Raw genomic sequence first — 16,580 nt, 5'->3', positions numbered from 1 at the left:
GAAACATATATGTATTTGTATTTAATATGTAATAAATGTATATAATATATATTTAATTTACACGTATTTAATATTTATATTTATTTAATCATTAATATATATTTAAATTCAATATGTATATTTAAGAACATATGTATATATATATACATACATATATATATATTCTCACTTATGTATTTTATTCCACAGATTACTCATCTGAGTATTTACTAAATGAGTATTTATTACTATTATATAATTACTATCCAGAGTTCTGAGGTTATGAAAGGGAGCAAAAATCTGGTTATTATAAAAGCATTTTGACTGACATACCTCTTATAAGACCGATCATTCAAAATTTGCTGCCTGTTTAAAATTATTTCCTCCATCATTTTATTTAAGTCTCCATAATTGCTGCACAGTGTCTCAAGAAACTAGGAGTACACTACAAATTCTTTGTAAATATAAATTTTAAATCTTGAAAAGGTTGTAAGATTTCTTGCATTGAGTGAAAGTGATATGGTAAGAAATGTTCAAATTATTATCGAAATTATTCACAAATGAAGATCTGACTTATTTCCGCTGGTTAACATAAAAGTAGAATGTTGGACCAAAGCAGATGACAATAGATGGTTATCAAAGGACCATAAAGGAAATTGGTGACATGGATGAAACACTTTACTGTTCTTTAATGACTTTATTTATGACTATATTCAAAGTCATACTCAAATCAAAGACAAAATGAGAGAGTTCATATAGCAACTACCAGATAATTTACTTAGAAAATATATATCCCTTTATTAATACTTTATTCATTCTTTATTCTAAGACAGCACTGAAAACATAAATTTTTTAAAATACAATGTCAAATAATCTTATTTTCATAATTTTCCTCTTGTTTTTCAAGATAGGTTCCCAGTAAAACTTTATTTTTCATTATTTATTAGCAAACTTTGTTACCCATGAGGGACTTTTCAAATTTTCTGATGCAAATTGTGCTCTGGTAGTAAAGATATTCAAAAAAATTTAACTCAGATTAGAAAATGATGACTAGCCTGATGGCAAATCTCACGAATGGGTAAATAATGACAGCTTCTTATGGTCATTGTTTAAATGACTGCTTCTAAATTCACTGATTCATAATCATGTAACAAACATCTTTTAAGTGCCAATTACTGTCTAATGCCACTAAGTGCAGTAATGGGATAATAAGAATAAATAAAGTACAGTGCTGCAAAATTGTGAAACTTGTGAAATTTTACAACATGTAGGGGAGATTGACATGTAAATTTTACTTTGATTCAAGCCTTCAGAAGAAATGTACAAATTATCATATGGGCAATAAAGAAGAATAATGTTTTTCTTTTTCTTTTAATTTTTTTTAATGTTTATCTGTTTTTGAGAGAGACTGAGTATGAGTGTGGGAGGGGCAGAGACAGAGAGGGAGACAGAATCTGAAACAGGCTCCAGGCTCTGAGCTGTCAGCACAGAACCCTATGTGGGGCTGGAACTCACAAACCATGAGATCATGAGATCATGACCTGAACCAAAGCCAAATGCTTAACCAACTGAGCCACCCAGGTGCTCCAACTTAATATAAGTCATTTGACTTATAAGTCAAAGAGCCAACCTCACTGTTACCCCATGGTTAAGTCTACATATAACTTATTCCATTAATTTATTCATTCAACAAACAATTTGGGCATCTTTTAAGTACAGGAGACACACAGATGAAAATATATTACAATATAGTATAAGTTCAAGAACACAGAAAAGTAATTAAGTCTGCTTGAGACAGTAGAAAGAGACTTCAGAAGGACAGATAAGTGACAATTGAAAAGCCTCTGAAGGAACAGGTGATTTTCCATATTAGAGGTAAGGGTCTGAAGAAGACGAAAAAGTGCCCGGGGCAAATGGGGAGCAACTTGTGCAAATAATGGATGTGAAAGATCAAGTATTTAGGAAAGTTTTAACGCACTTTTTGTTTTTAATGGCATTATTTCCAAGAAAGAGCTACCTAAGCAAAATTGATAACTTCCTGGTTCCTGCCCAAATTATAAATTCCAAATTAAAGAAGATGTACCAGAGATTTGATATAAACACAGTGACCTATTTCTCATGAAATGTACATTTAAAAAAATAACATGAAATGGATAATATTATTTTTCACTTTGTAATTGAGGTATAACTTGCATAAACCATGATGATCTTAAATATTCAGCTCCATGATTTTTCTTATTTATATAATCATTCAGGTAACCACCATTCAGATCATGTACACAAAATTTTCAGCACATCTGTCTCCTAAACTCTCTCTCCCATTCACTACCTACTTACCCAGGGTTATCATGAGTCTGATGTCTCTAATCATAAATTAGTTTTGTCTGTTTATGAAGTTCATTTAAATAAAATCACACAGCATGTATTCTGTTGTGTCTGGCTTCTTTCAGTCAAAATTATATACTTAGATTCATCTACATTGTTTCCCATATCAGTATTTTTTAAAAGTCTGTGTGGTATTCCATTTTGTGAATACACCAAAATCTATTTATCCTATTTCATGTCAGTGCACATTTAGGTTTTTTGCAGTTTGGGGCTGTGAGTAATAAACTGCTGTGAAAAACTTTCTAGTGGATGTCGGCAGACATTTCTGTTGGGCATATACTCCAAAATGATATCCTGAGTCATGTTTAGCTCAAGGAGACATTAAATATCATTATCTTGGAAATTAAAATTTGCTTTTACATTTTGATACTCTAGAATATTACAGACAAACAAATAATGCTGATGGTAACTCTGTCAGTTTGCTAACAGGGCCATGACAAACTACCACAGACTGGAGTGGCTTAAACAACAGAAATGTATTTCCTCACAGTTCTGGAGATTGGAACGCAAGACTCAAGGTGTTGGTAGATTTGGTTTCTTTCTGAGACCTCTCTTTGTGGCTTGCAGATGGCTGACTGCTCATTGTGTCCTCACATAGCCTTTTACCTGTGTACGTGTATGCTGATGTCCCCCTGTGGGTCCTAATCTACTCTCACTATAAGGACGCCAGTCAGATTGAATTAGGACTCATCCTAAATGCCTTTTTGTAACTTGATTATCTTTTTAAATGCTCTATTTACAACTACAGTTACCCTCTGAGGTTCTTGGGGGTTAAGGCTTCAACCTATGAATTTTGGAGAAGGAATACAATTTGGCCCATAATAGTTGCTCAGTCTGATTTGCTGATTTTCAGACATTTATTTGTAATCTCTAAAAAATCTCTTGACTCCTAGAAGAACAATTCCATGAGTATTAATCCGTAAACCTAAATGCATGTGATACTTTTCTAAGTACTTTTAGAGAATAACTTAATTGAAGTATTTGATAAAGCATCGAACTCCTTATGTACCAATAAGGAAATTAGAATTTCCTCAGAGATCTACATCTATATGGAAGAACTGTTTCCAATTGGAAAGAATTTTTATTTGAAGTCATATGATTATATATTCCACTATATAAAAGTATAATCATTGTTTTATTTCCTACAAAATATAATTAAAAATAATGTTTTTTGATTTCACACTAGGTTAGAAAGGAAAAAATATAATAGTTTAGATTTAGATAAATGAACCTTATATATGGTGTATATACATCATATTTGCCTTACTTCTTTTTTTAATGTTTATTTCTGAGAGAGAAAGAGAGAGAGAGAGAGAGAGAGAGAGAGAGAGAGAGAGCGTGAGCAGGGTAGGGGCAGAGAAAGAGGAAGACACAGAATCCGAAGCAAGCTCCAGGCTCTGAGCTGTCAGCACAGAGCCCGACCCAGGGCTCGAACTCACGAACCGTGATATCATCACCTGAGCTGAAGTTGGATGCTCAACTAACGGAGCCTCCCAGGTGCCCGATTGCCTTACTTCTTTTAACACTCAGCTGGTAGAGGCTATTATTATGTCTATTTTACAGATACAAGAGTTGAAGACCATATTGGCCAAGTTTTCCAAGTTCCATTGGTAACCTCTTTGCGTGTAAGCCAAGGAATCTTTTTATAATATCTGTTTTAATTCAAATACATATTTCCATAAGATAATGCCTCTGGTCTCTAGCCAGAAGGCTGTATACTCATCATTTGCTCACTGTTACTATTCTCTCAAACCGAAAATATATATTCACTTATGCCAGAGACAGTACTGCATGGTGAAGATAGAGAATAAGATACAAAGCGTCCCTTTCTTTGTATAGCTTAAAATCTAGCAGTGAGTTACATAATTTTAGAGACCCAATACATAAGTCATAAGAAACCTGAGTCATAAGAAACGTGTCTTCAGCAATCTAAGGCTGCAGGGACATCTGAAGTTGTTTCAGGGTTGAATACCTAGAAATATCAGTAGGGCTGCTTCCATGCTCCTACAACATGATGTGCAGTGAGATACTTTAGGATTTGGTCAATTTCATGACTTTATCTAGAGACCTCGCCAGTTCCCTGAGCTCCTAAATTTCCTAAGCTCTTAAATTTCCCAAACTTATGTGCTCTTCCAATTGCCTGCTCTCCCTACCTAGCCTCGCTCTGGGACCCAACAAGATCTGAGCTCTCTTGTTACTGCTCTGATTCTCTCCTTCCTTTCTCTAGTCTGGATGAACTTTACATAGTCATGGGCAATTGCATGGGACGTAGTGACGCTTGCTCTAACTCATTATATCCTTTCCAGGTGGGAAACTGTCTTTGTTAATATGTTAAAATATCACCCCGTAATAAAACTAACCATGGAACTTTAAGAAATGTGTCTTGTACAGCACAGCTGACCTGGATGAGAGGTTTCGGAGAGTTTCCAAGAAGATTCAGAGAAATTGAATTTAGGACATAGCTCTAAAAGATAAATAGGAATTAACTGGGTGGAAGTCTTGCCTGTGTGTGAGGTTGTTCTAAAAGCCAGGAGGTGATTGGTGACTTTGAGAAGGCAAAGTATGACTGGAGGGCAAAAGGCAGTGGGAAATTGTTTGTTTACGGAAGGCAAGGGCCATATCATGTAGGACACTAACGGGTATATTATGGATATTTGGTCTTGGCCCTGACGGTATTGAAAAGTGTTAATGGTTTTAATTAGGGAAAGGAGTAACCAGATGGGATTTTCTAAATGATTCTTAAAGAAGAATGAATTACAGGGGGTCCAAGGCAGGTGCTGAGAAGCCAGAGAGCATTTATAAAAACTAGTTCCTTTCTAACAACAGCAGTAATAATAATGCTGTGGATAGATGAGATCTGAGTATTTGCAGCTGCCAAACATTTTTTATGTACTTCATGTATTTATGTACCTGTATGTATTGTCCCACTGATTCTTCACAAAATGATGAGCCTCTTTTTAAAGGTGAGGAAAATAAAAGAGCATTTAAATAATTCAAACTCAAATCTGCAGCCCGAGATCAGAGGCACAGCAAACACACTTTTTTTGTGTCAGGTAAAAAAAAATGCATTGCAAAAATATCTTTATTTTCTCACACTCTAATTAATAGCAGACATGCAGGAGAGCTATAAAGAATTAAAAAGAGAAGTATAGAGAACATAATTTTTCTTCATGTAACTAATACCACATCTAGAATGTAAACCTAATTAGACCTAATGGAAGGTTAACTTGTAACTTGGCAAGTTTTACTTTTTGCTAACTTATATACTTGAAAACATCACAATTTTATATCCAGATTAGTAATATGGAATATTTTCTCGTTACTATTTCACTTAAATTACTAAATTTTAGGATTCTGCATATTTACTTATTAATTCCATTAATTTCTTATGTTTTGAGTATCCTACTGTATACAATATTAAAAAATAATTGTATTTCACATGTTATGTTGCACCTTAATCTCTGAAAATGAATCATTTACTTAGAACAAAATCACTTTATAGCACTATATTAGTCATTATTTCCAGCCTCGTTCAGTACAGGTTAAAGGTGTAGCTTTCTTCCAAGTTCAAATAAATAGAATACAGGAGGAAGTCTAACATTTTGTGAGTAAAATGATTCTTCACCATAAATGCCTCATATCATAAAATATTTAAAAGTACCAGAATATACCATTTTACCACTTTAACTACAATCCATAAACACAGGATGTGGAATCTCAGAGGTGTTCTTGTTTAATATCAACAATTGAAAAGTGAACCACAACATCTGTTGTTTGTGAATTTTCTCCCCATGATGTCTATTTCAGTTTCAAATCCAGTTGTGTGGGAGCTGAAAATTTCCCTTTAAGATGTAGCCTGTTTCCTCCCTTTTCATTTTGGGCTGGGTGATGCTATGAATTTGTATTTGGCTATAAGAAACTAGTGGAAGGATGCTAACATCTTCACTGAGAGAAGTTAAAGATAGAGTTTAGTAAAACCCTATCCTAAGAGCCAAGAGTTTTACAATTGATTTAATAGTTCTATGAGCAATCCAACTCTATAGCATAGTAACTCAATTTCTGGAAATGTTCCTAATTCAATTTTTACACACACACGCACACCCTATCAGATTTTTTTTGTCTTTAAAAATATATAAAAAAAGAACATAAAATAGCATACACACAACTAAGGAATGGAAACATTCTGACATTGTTGCATCAGATCATTTTATATTTTGTGATAAATAAATCAGTACAAATAGTATTGTAATCCTCCGTGTTTCCCCTCTATTCTTATGCCCGGGTAACAATAATTATAATTAAGTTTGAGGCTAATCATATTTTCATAGTTTATTTCATATACATATCATAAATATCTACATATATGTATAATATTTTTAATTGAGACAAAATTATTTCAAAACTATACAAAATTCTCTGCACTTTGCTTTGTTGACTTAATGTTATATCTGAGACCAATCAAAATATGATATATAGACTTCTGTTTTATACATTTTGACAGCTGCATAATATTCTACTGCTCGAATATGCTACCAGGCATTATTCCATTTCTCTTCCAATAGATGTTGAGTTACGATGTTTCAATAAAGCGCTTTCCAGATGTCTTTTTGCATCTATATGATAAATAACATTTATAACATGTCCTTATGACATACCCAGAAGTATACATTTTAAGTCATAACCTATACACATTTTCAAAAACAATACATAACAGTAAATTGTTCCCCAGAGTAATTGTGGCAATTCTGCCAGGTTTCCTTTTCTTTATTTGTCAATATCTTGCTATTTTTTCTTGATATTGCATTGCCCAGTTTTGTCAATTGAGCTTTCTTTACATATATGAATCTGAAAATATCCAAAAAGGAGGTAATGGAGAGTGCGTTTAATTTTGTAGTAAACAATTATATATTCATCTCTGTCTACACTCACTCACTGGGTATACTCATCCAGTTGAACCATTTTAATAGAATCAATATGCTATGTGACCCCCAAATTTATACCTCAACTCTAGGTTTCCACATTAATTCCAGATTTGTAAAAACAGGTGCTACCAGAACACTCAATGTGAATGTCTAGTCTCCATTTCAATCTTGTCCAAGTCAGTTTCAGCCATTTTCTCCCCAAACTCACTTATATTTTTTAATGTTTATTTATTTTTGAGAGAGAGACAGACAGAGCATGAACTGGGGAGGGGCAGAGAGAGAGGGAGACACAGCATCTGAAGCAGGCTCCCGGCTCTGAGCTGTCAGCACAGAGCCTGGCATCATGACTTGAGCTGAAGCAGGACACTTAACCCATGGAGCCACCCAGGCGCCCCTTCCCCAAACCCACTTCTTTAACCATCTTCTCCATTACAGTCCATGAGAACTCCAAACTTCTAAACTTATCTCCTGACATCCCTGAATCTTTTATATTCCACATGAAATTAATCATCACGCCTTGTCAGCTCTACTTTCAAAATACCGTGGATATCATATTCAGCCACTTTTTAATATCTCCACCATTAACACTGTTCTCATCCACTGTTGAAGAAACCATCATCTCTTCCCTGACGGTTGCAGTGGAGTCCTAACTTGTCTTGCTGCCTCCGTCCTTGCCTGGTTAGTGTCCATTCTCAGAATAATAGTGGTCTGCCAAAACAGAGTTCACATTTGGTCATTCATCTGGTCAAAATCCTCTCGTTCATCCTAATTAAAATCCAAAGTCTTTGGGTGGTGTTCATGGTCTTACTTGATCTGGTCTTTGTTTCCTCTCAGACCTCTTCTGCTACAAATTCCTTCCACCTTTGTTCATGCGGCTACAGCTACGGTACTCTCTTCACCAGAAGAATCCCATGCATGTGCCTTAGGCTGGAACACTCAACTGAGCTCCTTACTCAAAAACCACTTCAGAGATGCTTTTTAGCCCCTATATCTAAAATTTCAACAACCTCCCACAACCAAAATATTGTATTCCCCTTCTCTGCACTATTTTCTTTTTCTCCTTAACACTTATCAATAGCTAGCATGCAATATATCTTACTGGCTTCTCAGCCCTTAGCGCAATGCCTGCCACATGATAGGCACACTCAATAAATACTCCTTTATTTCATGTAACATATGTTCCAGTGAATGTTACTGTCTTACTATAAGTTATAAATTTACCAAATTGCACTTAAAGTATATAAATGAAGAATAATTTACCTATTAAAAATGTTGACTTACTTTGGAAATGAGTTTCTGTAGTGATTTCCTTACAATCTCTCTCCAGCATGATTTTTTAACACAATTGCCATTTACTTTACTAAGTGTCAGATGTTTTGTTACTTTTGTATCATCTTGTATTGTTACTAAAAGAAGATGGGCGCATTCTCCTATTTGGATAGAGTGAAATGTTTTGTGTACTAAAGTAAATATTTAACTATGTAACTATTCATGTCTTTTTACAATGCTATTAGACAGTATCCAGCTATATCAAGTGTGTCTGCGATAGATTAGGCAAATGATATCTTTCATGATGTAAACAAGACATATTAGTATAGTTCCTTTGCATTCTGAAAAAGAATGCTTATTCACATACATCTTCCTTCATATTTACATGATGCAAATTTGGCCAAACAGTACTTTTCCCTTGCTAAAAACGTTACTTGAATATTTTGAAGTAGTATTGGATGCATCAAGTAAATTCAGAACACATTACCAAGAAATAGATGCAAGTTGAATTTATTTGGAAATGAAATCACTTAAAATACCTGCTGTGAGACAATCATTAGAGCATAGTAAGCTGTAGTCTTTGGTTCAGTTTTGCGCACAGTACCCAACTCATTATAAATGTACCGATATTTTCTTTAAGTCAATAGCACTTACTCGTCCCCATCATCCCTTGCCTTTAAAAAGAAGTGAACCGCAAACTTTTGATTATGATCTTGTAGCCATAGAAAACTTGGAAAATATAATCACAATTTAAAATTAACTCTTTGTCTTTAGGTTTAAAAAAAATGCTTTGAATTGCATACCTTCTCTTAACCACAGGTGATATTTCATAAGTTTAAAGTACACTTTCAAAAAAAGGGTACTTTCAAATAATTTTCCATGCCTTCATTCAGCAGGTAACCCAAACCTTCATAATCCCCAAATGCTGCACTTCAAAGTTATGCTCAGGAAAAAAATATTGAAAAGAACAGCCTCTCTTTCCAGTTGATTTAAAACATCACTAGCTTATTTTCAGTACACATATGGAGTTACTTTTAAAAAGAAATCTTGGAATATTGCCAGGCTACATACAGGAAAGGCTTTTCTCCAGAGAGAGCTAAAATTCATTATCTGAGCTTTGGGACACCCATGTTCCTTCAAAATTTGGACACATCTTTGTTCCTCCATGATTAGTGATAGAAGTTTGACTTAAAACAAGAGACTGCTTACTCAGTGTGTAACTAGACTCTAAAGAATCCAAAAGATTATGTTATTTTGAATTGAAACTGATTTATAATTATACACTTAAATAAAATATTATTTACATGGTAACAGTTTTAAAATAAACTACAGAATATTTTTTAACTAAAATTATTGACAAAAATATAATACCAATTATGTGTTTGTCAGTAACATGAAGTTAAATTTTGGACCCTTTATCTTATTTCTCGCCTCAGTAAATGGCTGGTTTCTCTCATTTAAATGCATGTGAAGAGTAGGAGAAAAATCACTAAATCCAAGGAAGCTAAGGGCAATATAATTATTTCATAGTGTTGTTTGTGACCAATTCATGGTAATAAATATTTCAAACAATTCCATCTATTTTTGATGCATAAAGTAAATTTATAAAAGTGGAACATAGTGTTACAAATTAAAAAGAAAAAAGTAAAATCAACACTTTAATTTCAGTAACAATCTGAAACGTTCCATTGTAAAACATTATACAGTGATAATTATTCTCTCGCTCCCTTATGTATGGTTCCAATGCATGCAACACATTTTAGTCCTTTTTTATTTTTTATTTTAGGTGAAAGAGTAAAATCGAAATCCTCATAATGGATGATGAAGAGCCTCTAAATACAAAACAAAATAATATATACTAATATTAAGCCAATTAGGTAGACACAGGGCATGATTTCTATAAGGTTTACAGTACCTTAGATGTGCAGGGCATCCATAAAATTGAACAGGTGCTAAGCAGAGCATTAGCTTTAAAATATCAATCCTACACATAAGAAAGAATAAGTGTATTTTGTTGTATGCAGAATAAGGAAGCAAATGGTTTTGTTTATCCCCATATTTATTTAGTCAGAAAGACAGGTGTAGAATTCCAGAAACTGCTTAAATGAAGGAAGAGACAATTTTGGCATGTTGGGAGTGTATTTTACGTGACACGTGAGCATTACATATCATAGGTGTTTTTAACCATTTTAATTTTGCTCACAAAGAAGGCCTGGCACTTTCTGTATCTGCATAATTTGATAACATCGGGTATTATGAACTTAATGAAGAATTATTTCAAATGAAACCAAAGCACACGTTCTATTGAAAAGAGTCATGGTGGAACTGGAATAGGATTACTTCTGTAAAATGAATTAGAACACTATGAACTGCGATGTATCAGTGATAAGTCTCGCTTATTTCAGTCCTACCGCTATTGGAGAAATGGATCAGAGTCACTTGAGCATCACAAATCCTAGGCCATATTTTTATTTCCAGCCTTACCCTTTGTGCTGCTTCCAAGTATGCGGCTCCAGTTGATTTCAAAGGCAGTAGATGAGAGATAAAGAGGAGTAAGGATTGTTCTACCTCAGCAATTCATGATCCCTCTAAGGCCACTGATTTGGAAAGAACAGGGAGACCCTGGCATCTCAGCAGAATAGAACCAGCTACTCTTCTGTATGCTACTCCCATGAGGCAACCCAAGCATTTATCCAGTTTACCATAGCAAATGATTCTCTACGTCCAGAAAATTACAGCTCTCTTCCTCTCTTCACTCCAAGGAGCCATAAAACCTAAATTAAACATAACTGTCCAAAGAGTTATTTTCAGCTACGTGAACATTTCAACAAGGGAAATAAATGGAGCTATGTGATTTGAATAATTTTAAAATATTAAATAGAACGATATTTTGTAACAATTTACCATCACTTATTAATTTTTACATTGTGACTTAAATGTTTTACGGGTCTAGGGTAAAGCTATATAGTATATTGCTAAAACATGTGTGTTTCTGATTCTAAAATGGTTAAAGCTTTCTAAGTAATATTTCTTTCATGTTCTTTATACAGAAATCCCCCTTTTCCCTTTGAAGATATTCTTCATTTCCATTTAAACAGAGTATGTGTGTATATACATTTAAAGGACTCATCTAGCTCCAATAGTCTAACGATATGTTTTAGTGTCCAAAATATTTTTATAGTTGTGGTGAGACTTTCCTAAATGAATACTTACAGTTTTGAAAAACAAATTAATTAAGGTATCACTTTCTTCAAAAGCAGTGACTAAAGGCTATTGAAAGAAGTCAATTAGAATAGGACACTTCAGATATATGTACAAAAATAACTAACATTTATTGAAAACTTAACATGTTCAGTCACTCTACTGTTATTATATGCATCATCCACTTAATTGTTGCAAATCTGTGAGGTCAGCATTATTTTCCCTATTTTACAGATACTGAATGAAAGGATTACAGAAGGTAAATAAATTACTCCAGATTATAGATGGGGCAAAACTGGAGCTTGGACTCAGATCTGAATTGAGAATTCTGCTTTTGACTGCTTTATCATTTCTCTGTTCTGGTGGTATCATATTTTGAACTGGAAAAATTTTAAGGTATGATTTATAGGTAGAGAGGATGTGTTTTAGGACTGTAGTTGTTCAACAAATGTTCATTTCATTGGATTTATAAAATATATTCTATTCTGAAATTATTAAGTCTCTTTTGTGTGTCAGCCCTGTGTTGAGTGCAAACAAAGACAACTAGCATGTGATCGTGGTCCTAGCAGAGTGAACCCTCTAAAGCAGAAGTCAGCAAACTTTTTCTGTAAAGGTCCAGATGGTAAATATTTTAAGCTTTTGGGGTCATACAGCCACTCAAAAGTAATTGACTCTGTCATTTTTAGCATGAAATTTGCCACAGAAAATCTATAAGTAAATGAGCATGGCTATGCTCTAATAAATCTTTATTAAGGAGTCTGAAATTTGAATTTCATATCATTTTCAGGTGTCAATAAATATTCTTTTTCTCATCTTTTTCAACAATTTAAAAATGTGAGAATCTATCTTTGCTCCCAAGTCACACAGATATTGGACTGGATTTGACCGGTGAACCAAGGTTGACCAATTACTGTTGCTGCTTTGTGGATATAAAAGCCACTAGCCACATGTTATTGAGTACTTAATTAAGGCTATTGAGTACTTAAATTTAGCTAGAACAAATCGAGATGTGCTGTAAATGTAAAATACACACCAGATTTTAAAGACCATATTAAAATTTTTAAAGGTCTCATTTATAATTTTATATTGATTATATTTTGAAATAAGATTTAAAATTAATAAAATATGTCATTAAAATTAGGTTCACCTCCTCCTTTTTTTGCCTTTTATTAACATAAGTCCTAGAAAATTTAAGATTACACATGTACATCATATTTTATTTCTACAATGATGCTTCAGAGGTAGCATTATTTGAAGGTCAACAGATACTTACTATATATTTGTGAAAATGTAATGATTTATTAGGTTTTGAACTGGGATAAAAAGGTCATTAGAGAAAAATGTTTAAGATTTGATCAAGTGTTGAAAGTAGAATAAATATTTTCTGTATAGAAAAAGAACCGAGGCCTTTAAGACACAGATATGTTTGTTCTCAGTGTGTGTGTCTGTGGAACTGACAGTCCTTTTTGCTAGAAAATAACATGTAATAGGAAAAGTGGTGAAAGATGATGCTCTACCAATTAACCAGGATCAGGTTACAAACAGCTTTGTTTTCCATGCTGAGGATCTTAAATTTTATCTGAAAAAGGAAGTCAATCACAAGCGATAGGTAGGGGTGGACACTGGAAGATCTTCAGGAAATGTGGTAGGTCCGATGGTTGGAGTGAAATAGAGATAAGTCTCGTGTTTGTAGCTTAGGCCATTAGGTGAACTGCAATGTCACCTGAAGACAAATAAAATGCAGCACTAGAAAATTACATCTCCTTTGTAGGCTATTTACTTGCATACTTGTCCTGTGGTGGGTGGTGCATGGGTAAGCTGAGACAGTGGGGAAAAGTTCAAGTTGAGACCACAGAAAGTTAGCAACCGGATAGTTACCGTTTTTCTGATCTATCGACATTTCAGCTTAAAAGTCAAGAGGGGTCATAGACTGACAGATACGGAAAACCGCAAAATAACTTACAAATTGGGGGTCAACCACTTCACAGATACTTGAATGCCTTGACAAGCATGCATGCCAAATAGGCATCCTTATTAAGACTGAACATGTTCAGTAACAGGAAGTCTATCACCTCTTTGAAAGAAAGGCATTTATGACTATTAGAAAGTCATTTTTTGGGATTAAAATTAAAATCATGAACCATTTAGTCTCCTTTCACAAGTAATACCACCACCACGTTTAATTTCAAGAATCCCAATTAGCCATTGTATTTTCCAGTGATTGTTTTATCGTGTGAATGAGGTAATTCTTTGATTATTAGATGCCTCCAAGGACACAATTCCTTATTGGAACAGTGATCAAAAAGCATAAAGTTATGTAAGTAAATTTTTCATTATAGAAAGCAAGTCAGAGTGCTCATGTTTTCAAACGCCAATGGCGCATCTCTGCCGGAGACACTCTGCAAGCGTCTCCAGCCAACACATTTTTTTCTTCTTCATCTCAAAACATGATGTTTCTTTCCCTTTTGTTGCATTGTTTAATGACATAACCACATCCATTCGGCATATCAAGTTGAAAGAAGCCTGTGTCATGTGTGTAATTTTGCTTGGCTAACAAACTAACAGAAACGAAATACCGTGCTTTCAAATCTTTTCCAATTTCTTTCCTATGACTTTTTTTTTGCAAACATTTTCTTATTTTCTAATTGTTTTCATAGTCTTCATTGTCTCCCCGCACAGATCTGATTTTCCAGTCTTCCGTAGTGTAAACCTTCTGGCTGTTCGTCATGTGGTCTTCAGGGGAGGTTTTCCAATACATACTCTTCAGATCCAATGGTTTCTGGAGAGGGCAGTGCTTTCCAAAGCAGGGAATTGCGGAGAGAGGGAGGGAGATCCACCTTCCAAGCTTATCAACTCTACTTCAAAGAGTACATTTTGTGTTATTTTCTTTTTTGGCCACATAAGTAAGATTTTCTTTGATTAAAATAGTTCCACTGTTATAGAAACTTGGCCAAATATTTCAGTCTGGCTTCAAAATATTTACCAATTTAATTTCCCTCTTCTTTCACACCTTTTGCAATGAAGTTGTAACAGATGGTAAAATGGAAGATCTGTGGAGAAAAAAATATAAAAGATTTGAAAAGCAGAATTTACTATGGGGACAATTATGAGTTTTGCAACTCCACACCCATTGGCCAGATGAGGAAAATAAAGAAAGGTTATGGTTGAGAGAGAGTTGTAAAGCCGCACCTTGGAAGTGTAACGAACAATGCTATTCCCCTTTCCAAAAGAGAGAGGGCTGAGGGTACTACAACCTTACCTTATGCCTTATGAGGCGGTATAACAGGTCTTTGCCCTGCCCTTGTATCCTACGGTGGAAAAAGCTTGGTCCACAAAGAGATTGCACGGTAAACCAGCAGTAAGACTGGGTTAGAGGAAAGTGTGTTGCATTTCCCTGAAGATGGACTCTGAATTTCCCCAAAGTCCCTCATAAAGAAAAAAAAAATGTCACCTCAACCAACCCCAGGCTCAGGGAGTGAGAAGCCACCCAAAAATAAAAACTTCTGTTCCATCCCAAACCTCCTCTGCCTCCTCCCATTTCAACTCTACAGTGAGAACCAGAGGAAGTGAATGAGGAGAGTAGCCGGTGAATATCTCACTTCTTCCAGAAAAACACTTCCAATTATAGAGCTTATTGTGGTTTAGAGAGGAGAATAAGCATTAAGTTTGATTTAGTAAAATTTGAATAATATACTGGGCTAGATGCATTCCAATTACTGAATTGAGACTTTAAGCTGGAACTTAAAACCATTTTAAGACTTTTACTAAAGAGTTAACAGCAATACCATAGGAACTCTTTATTTGAACACAGCCTATAAGCTATGGGTTTAACCAGCATTTATTTAGTTTTTTCAGTCACACACATGCACACTCACATGCACACACATTCATACATCATTCACCTTTTAGAGAATATAGTATGCATTTCTATATTTTCTATAACTACTCTTTGTATATACTGTTTACTGACTTCAAATAAGGCATCAAAGTGCTCCAGAAACCAGCTGTACCCCCACTTTCTACATAAAGGACCCCAGATTCCCAGAGAGGCTGTCTGTGTATCAGGATTCATCTGAAAGTCGGGATGTGTCTCTATCAAAGCCAATACCATAGTTAGAATTCTGAAAGGAATAGTATATGTTGCCTCTTCTCCAGAGGCTCACAATTGAGTGGGATTTGTTTGTGAAATCTAAAGAGGCTCAGGAGAGGAAAAAACCCACTGTTCTAATTTTTTTGTTTCCTTATTTCCCAAACAGTGAATAGCAAAACCTGCCTACAAAAATAAAATGTGTACTAGATTTAACTTCAGTTCATTGCAGTTTTTCTGATTGGAATAAACTTTTTCCTCCTCTCTCCTCTGGATGGGCCAAAAGCAAAAATGATGAGCTCAATTTCCCACAAAAGATGAGAGAAGGAAAAAAAATTAAGGCATTTCAAATAAAGCTAATAAATCCCTATTAATATTCCACTTCTTGAACAATCATATATTCTTTAGCTATAAATAATATAGAGCATGATTACAATAGCAATCATATAATAACAATAGTAACAAGTTAAACTTTTATAAAAACCCTTTTTCAAAGAGTTAAACTACTTTCGTATGCAATGATAAGCAAAATTTAAATCTGAAAGCACTGTGACATGATCCTTAATTTTGATTACTTATAGTTCTTAAATCTTCGTTTCCTTTTTAAATTTTTCCTACTCGTGATATTTTTGGGTTTTTTTTCATGCATTTATACAATTTTAATCTCGTTGTTTTAGAAACTCCTATGAAGGCCTGCTTTCAAAGTTGAGAATAATAGTTCTCTGTCCAATATAATT

General features: G+C 34.3%; 1 long non-coding RNA gene across 1 annotated transcript in view; it reads right to left on the bottom strand.

Moving 5' to 3' along the window:
• Positions 1–10,029: 10,029 nt before the first annotated feature.
• The window catches only part of LOC132664208 (uncharacterized), a 405,502-nt gene continuing 398,951 nt past the window's right edge, over positions 10,030–16,580 (bottom strand). Inside the window, exon 6 of the long non-coding RNA XR_013553532.1 lies at positions 10,030–14,806. This is a non-coding gene — a long non-coding RNA (uncharacterized LOC132664208). The remainder of the gene's footprint in view (positions 14,807–16,580) is intronic.

The sequence above is a fragment of the Panthera onca genome, chromosome F2, assembly GCF_046562875.1.
Source record: "Panthera onca isolate mPanOnc1 chromosome F2, mPanOnc1 haplotype 2, whole genome shotgun sequence".
In the NCBI taxonomy this organism is placed as follows: Eukaryota; Metazoa; Chordata; class Mammalia; order Carnivora; family Felidae; genus Panthera; species Panthera onca.
The sequence above is the reverse complement of the archived record's forward strand: the minus strand, read 5'-3'. Positions and strand labels throughout refer to the sequence as shown.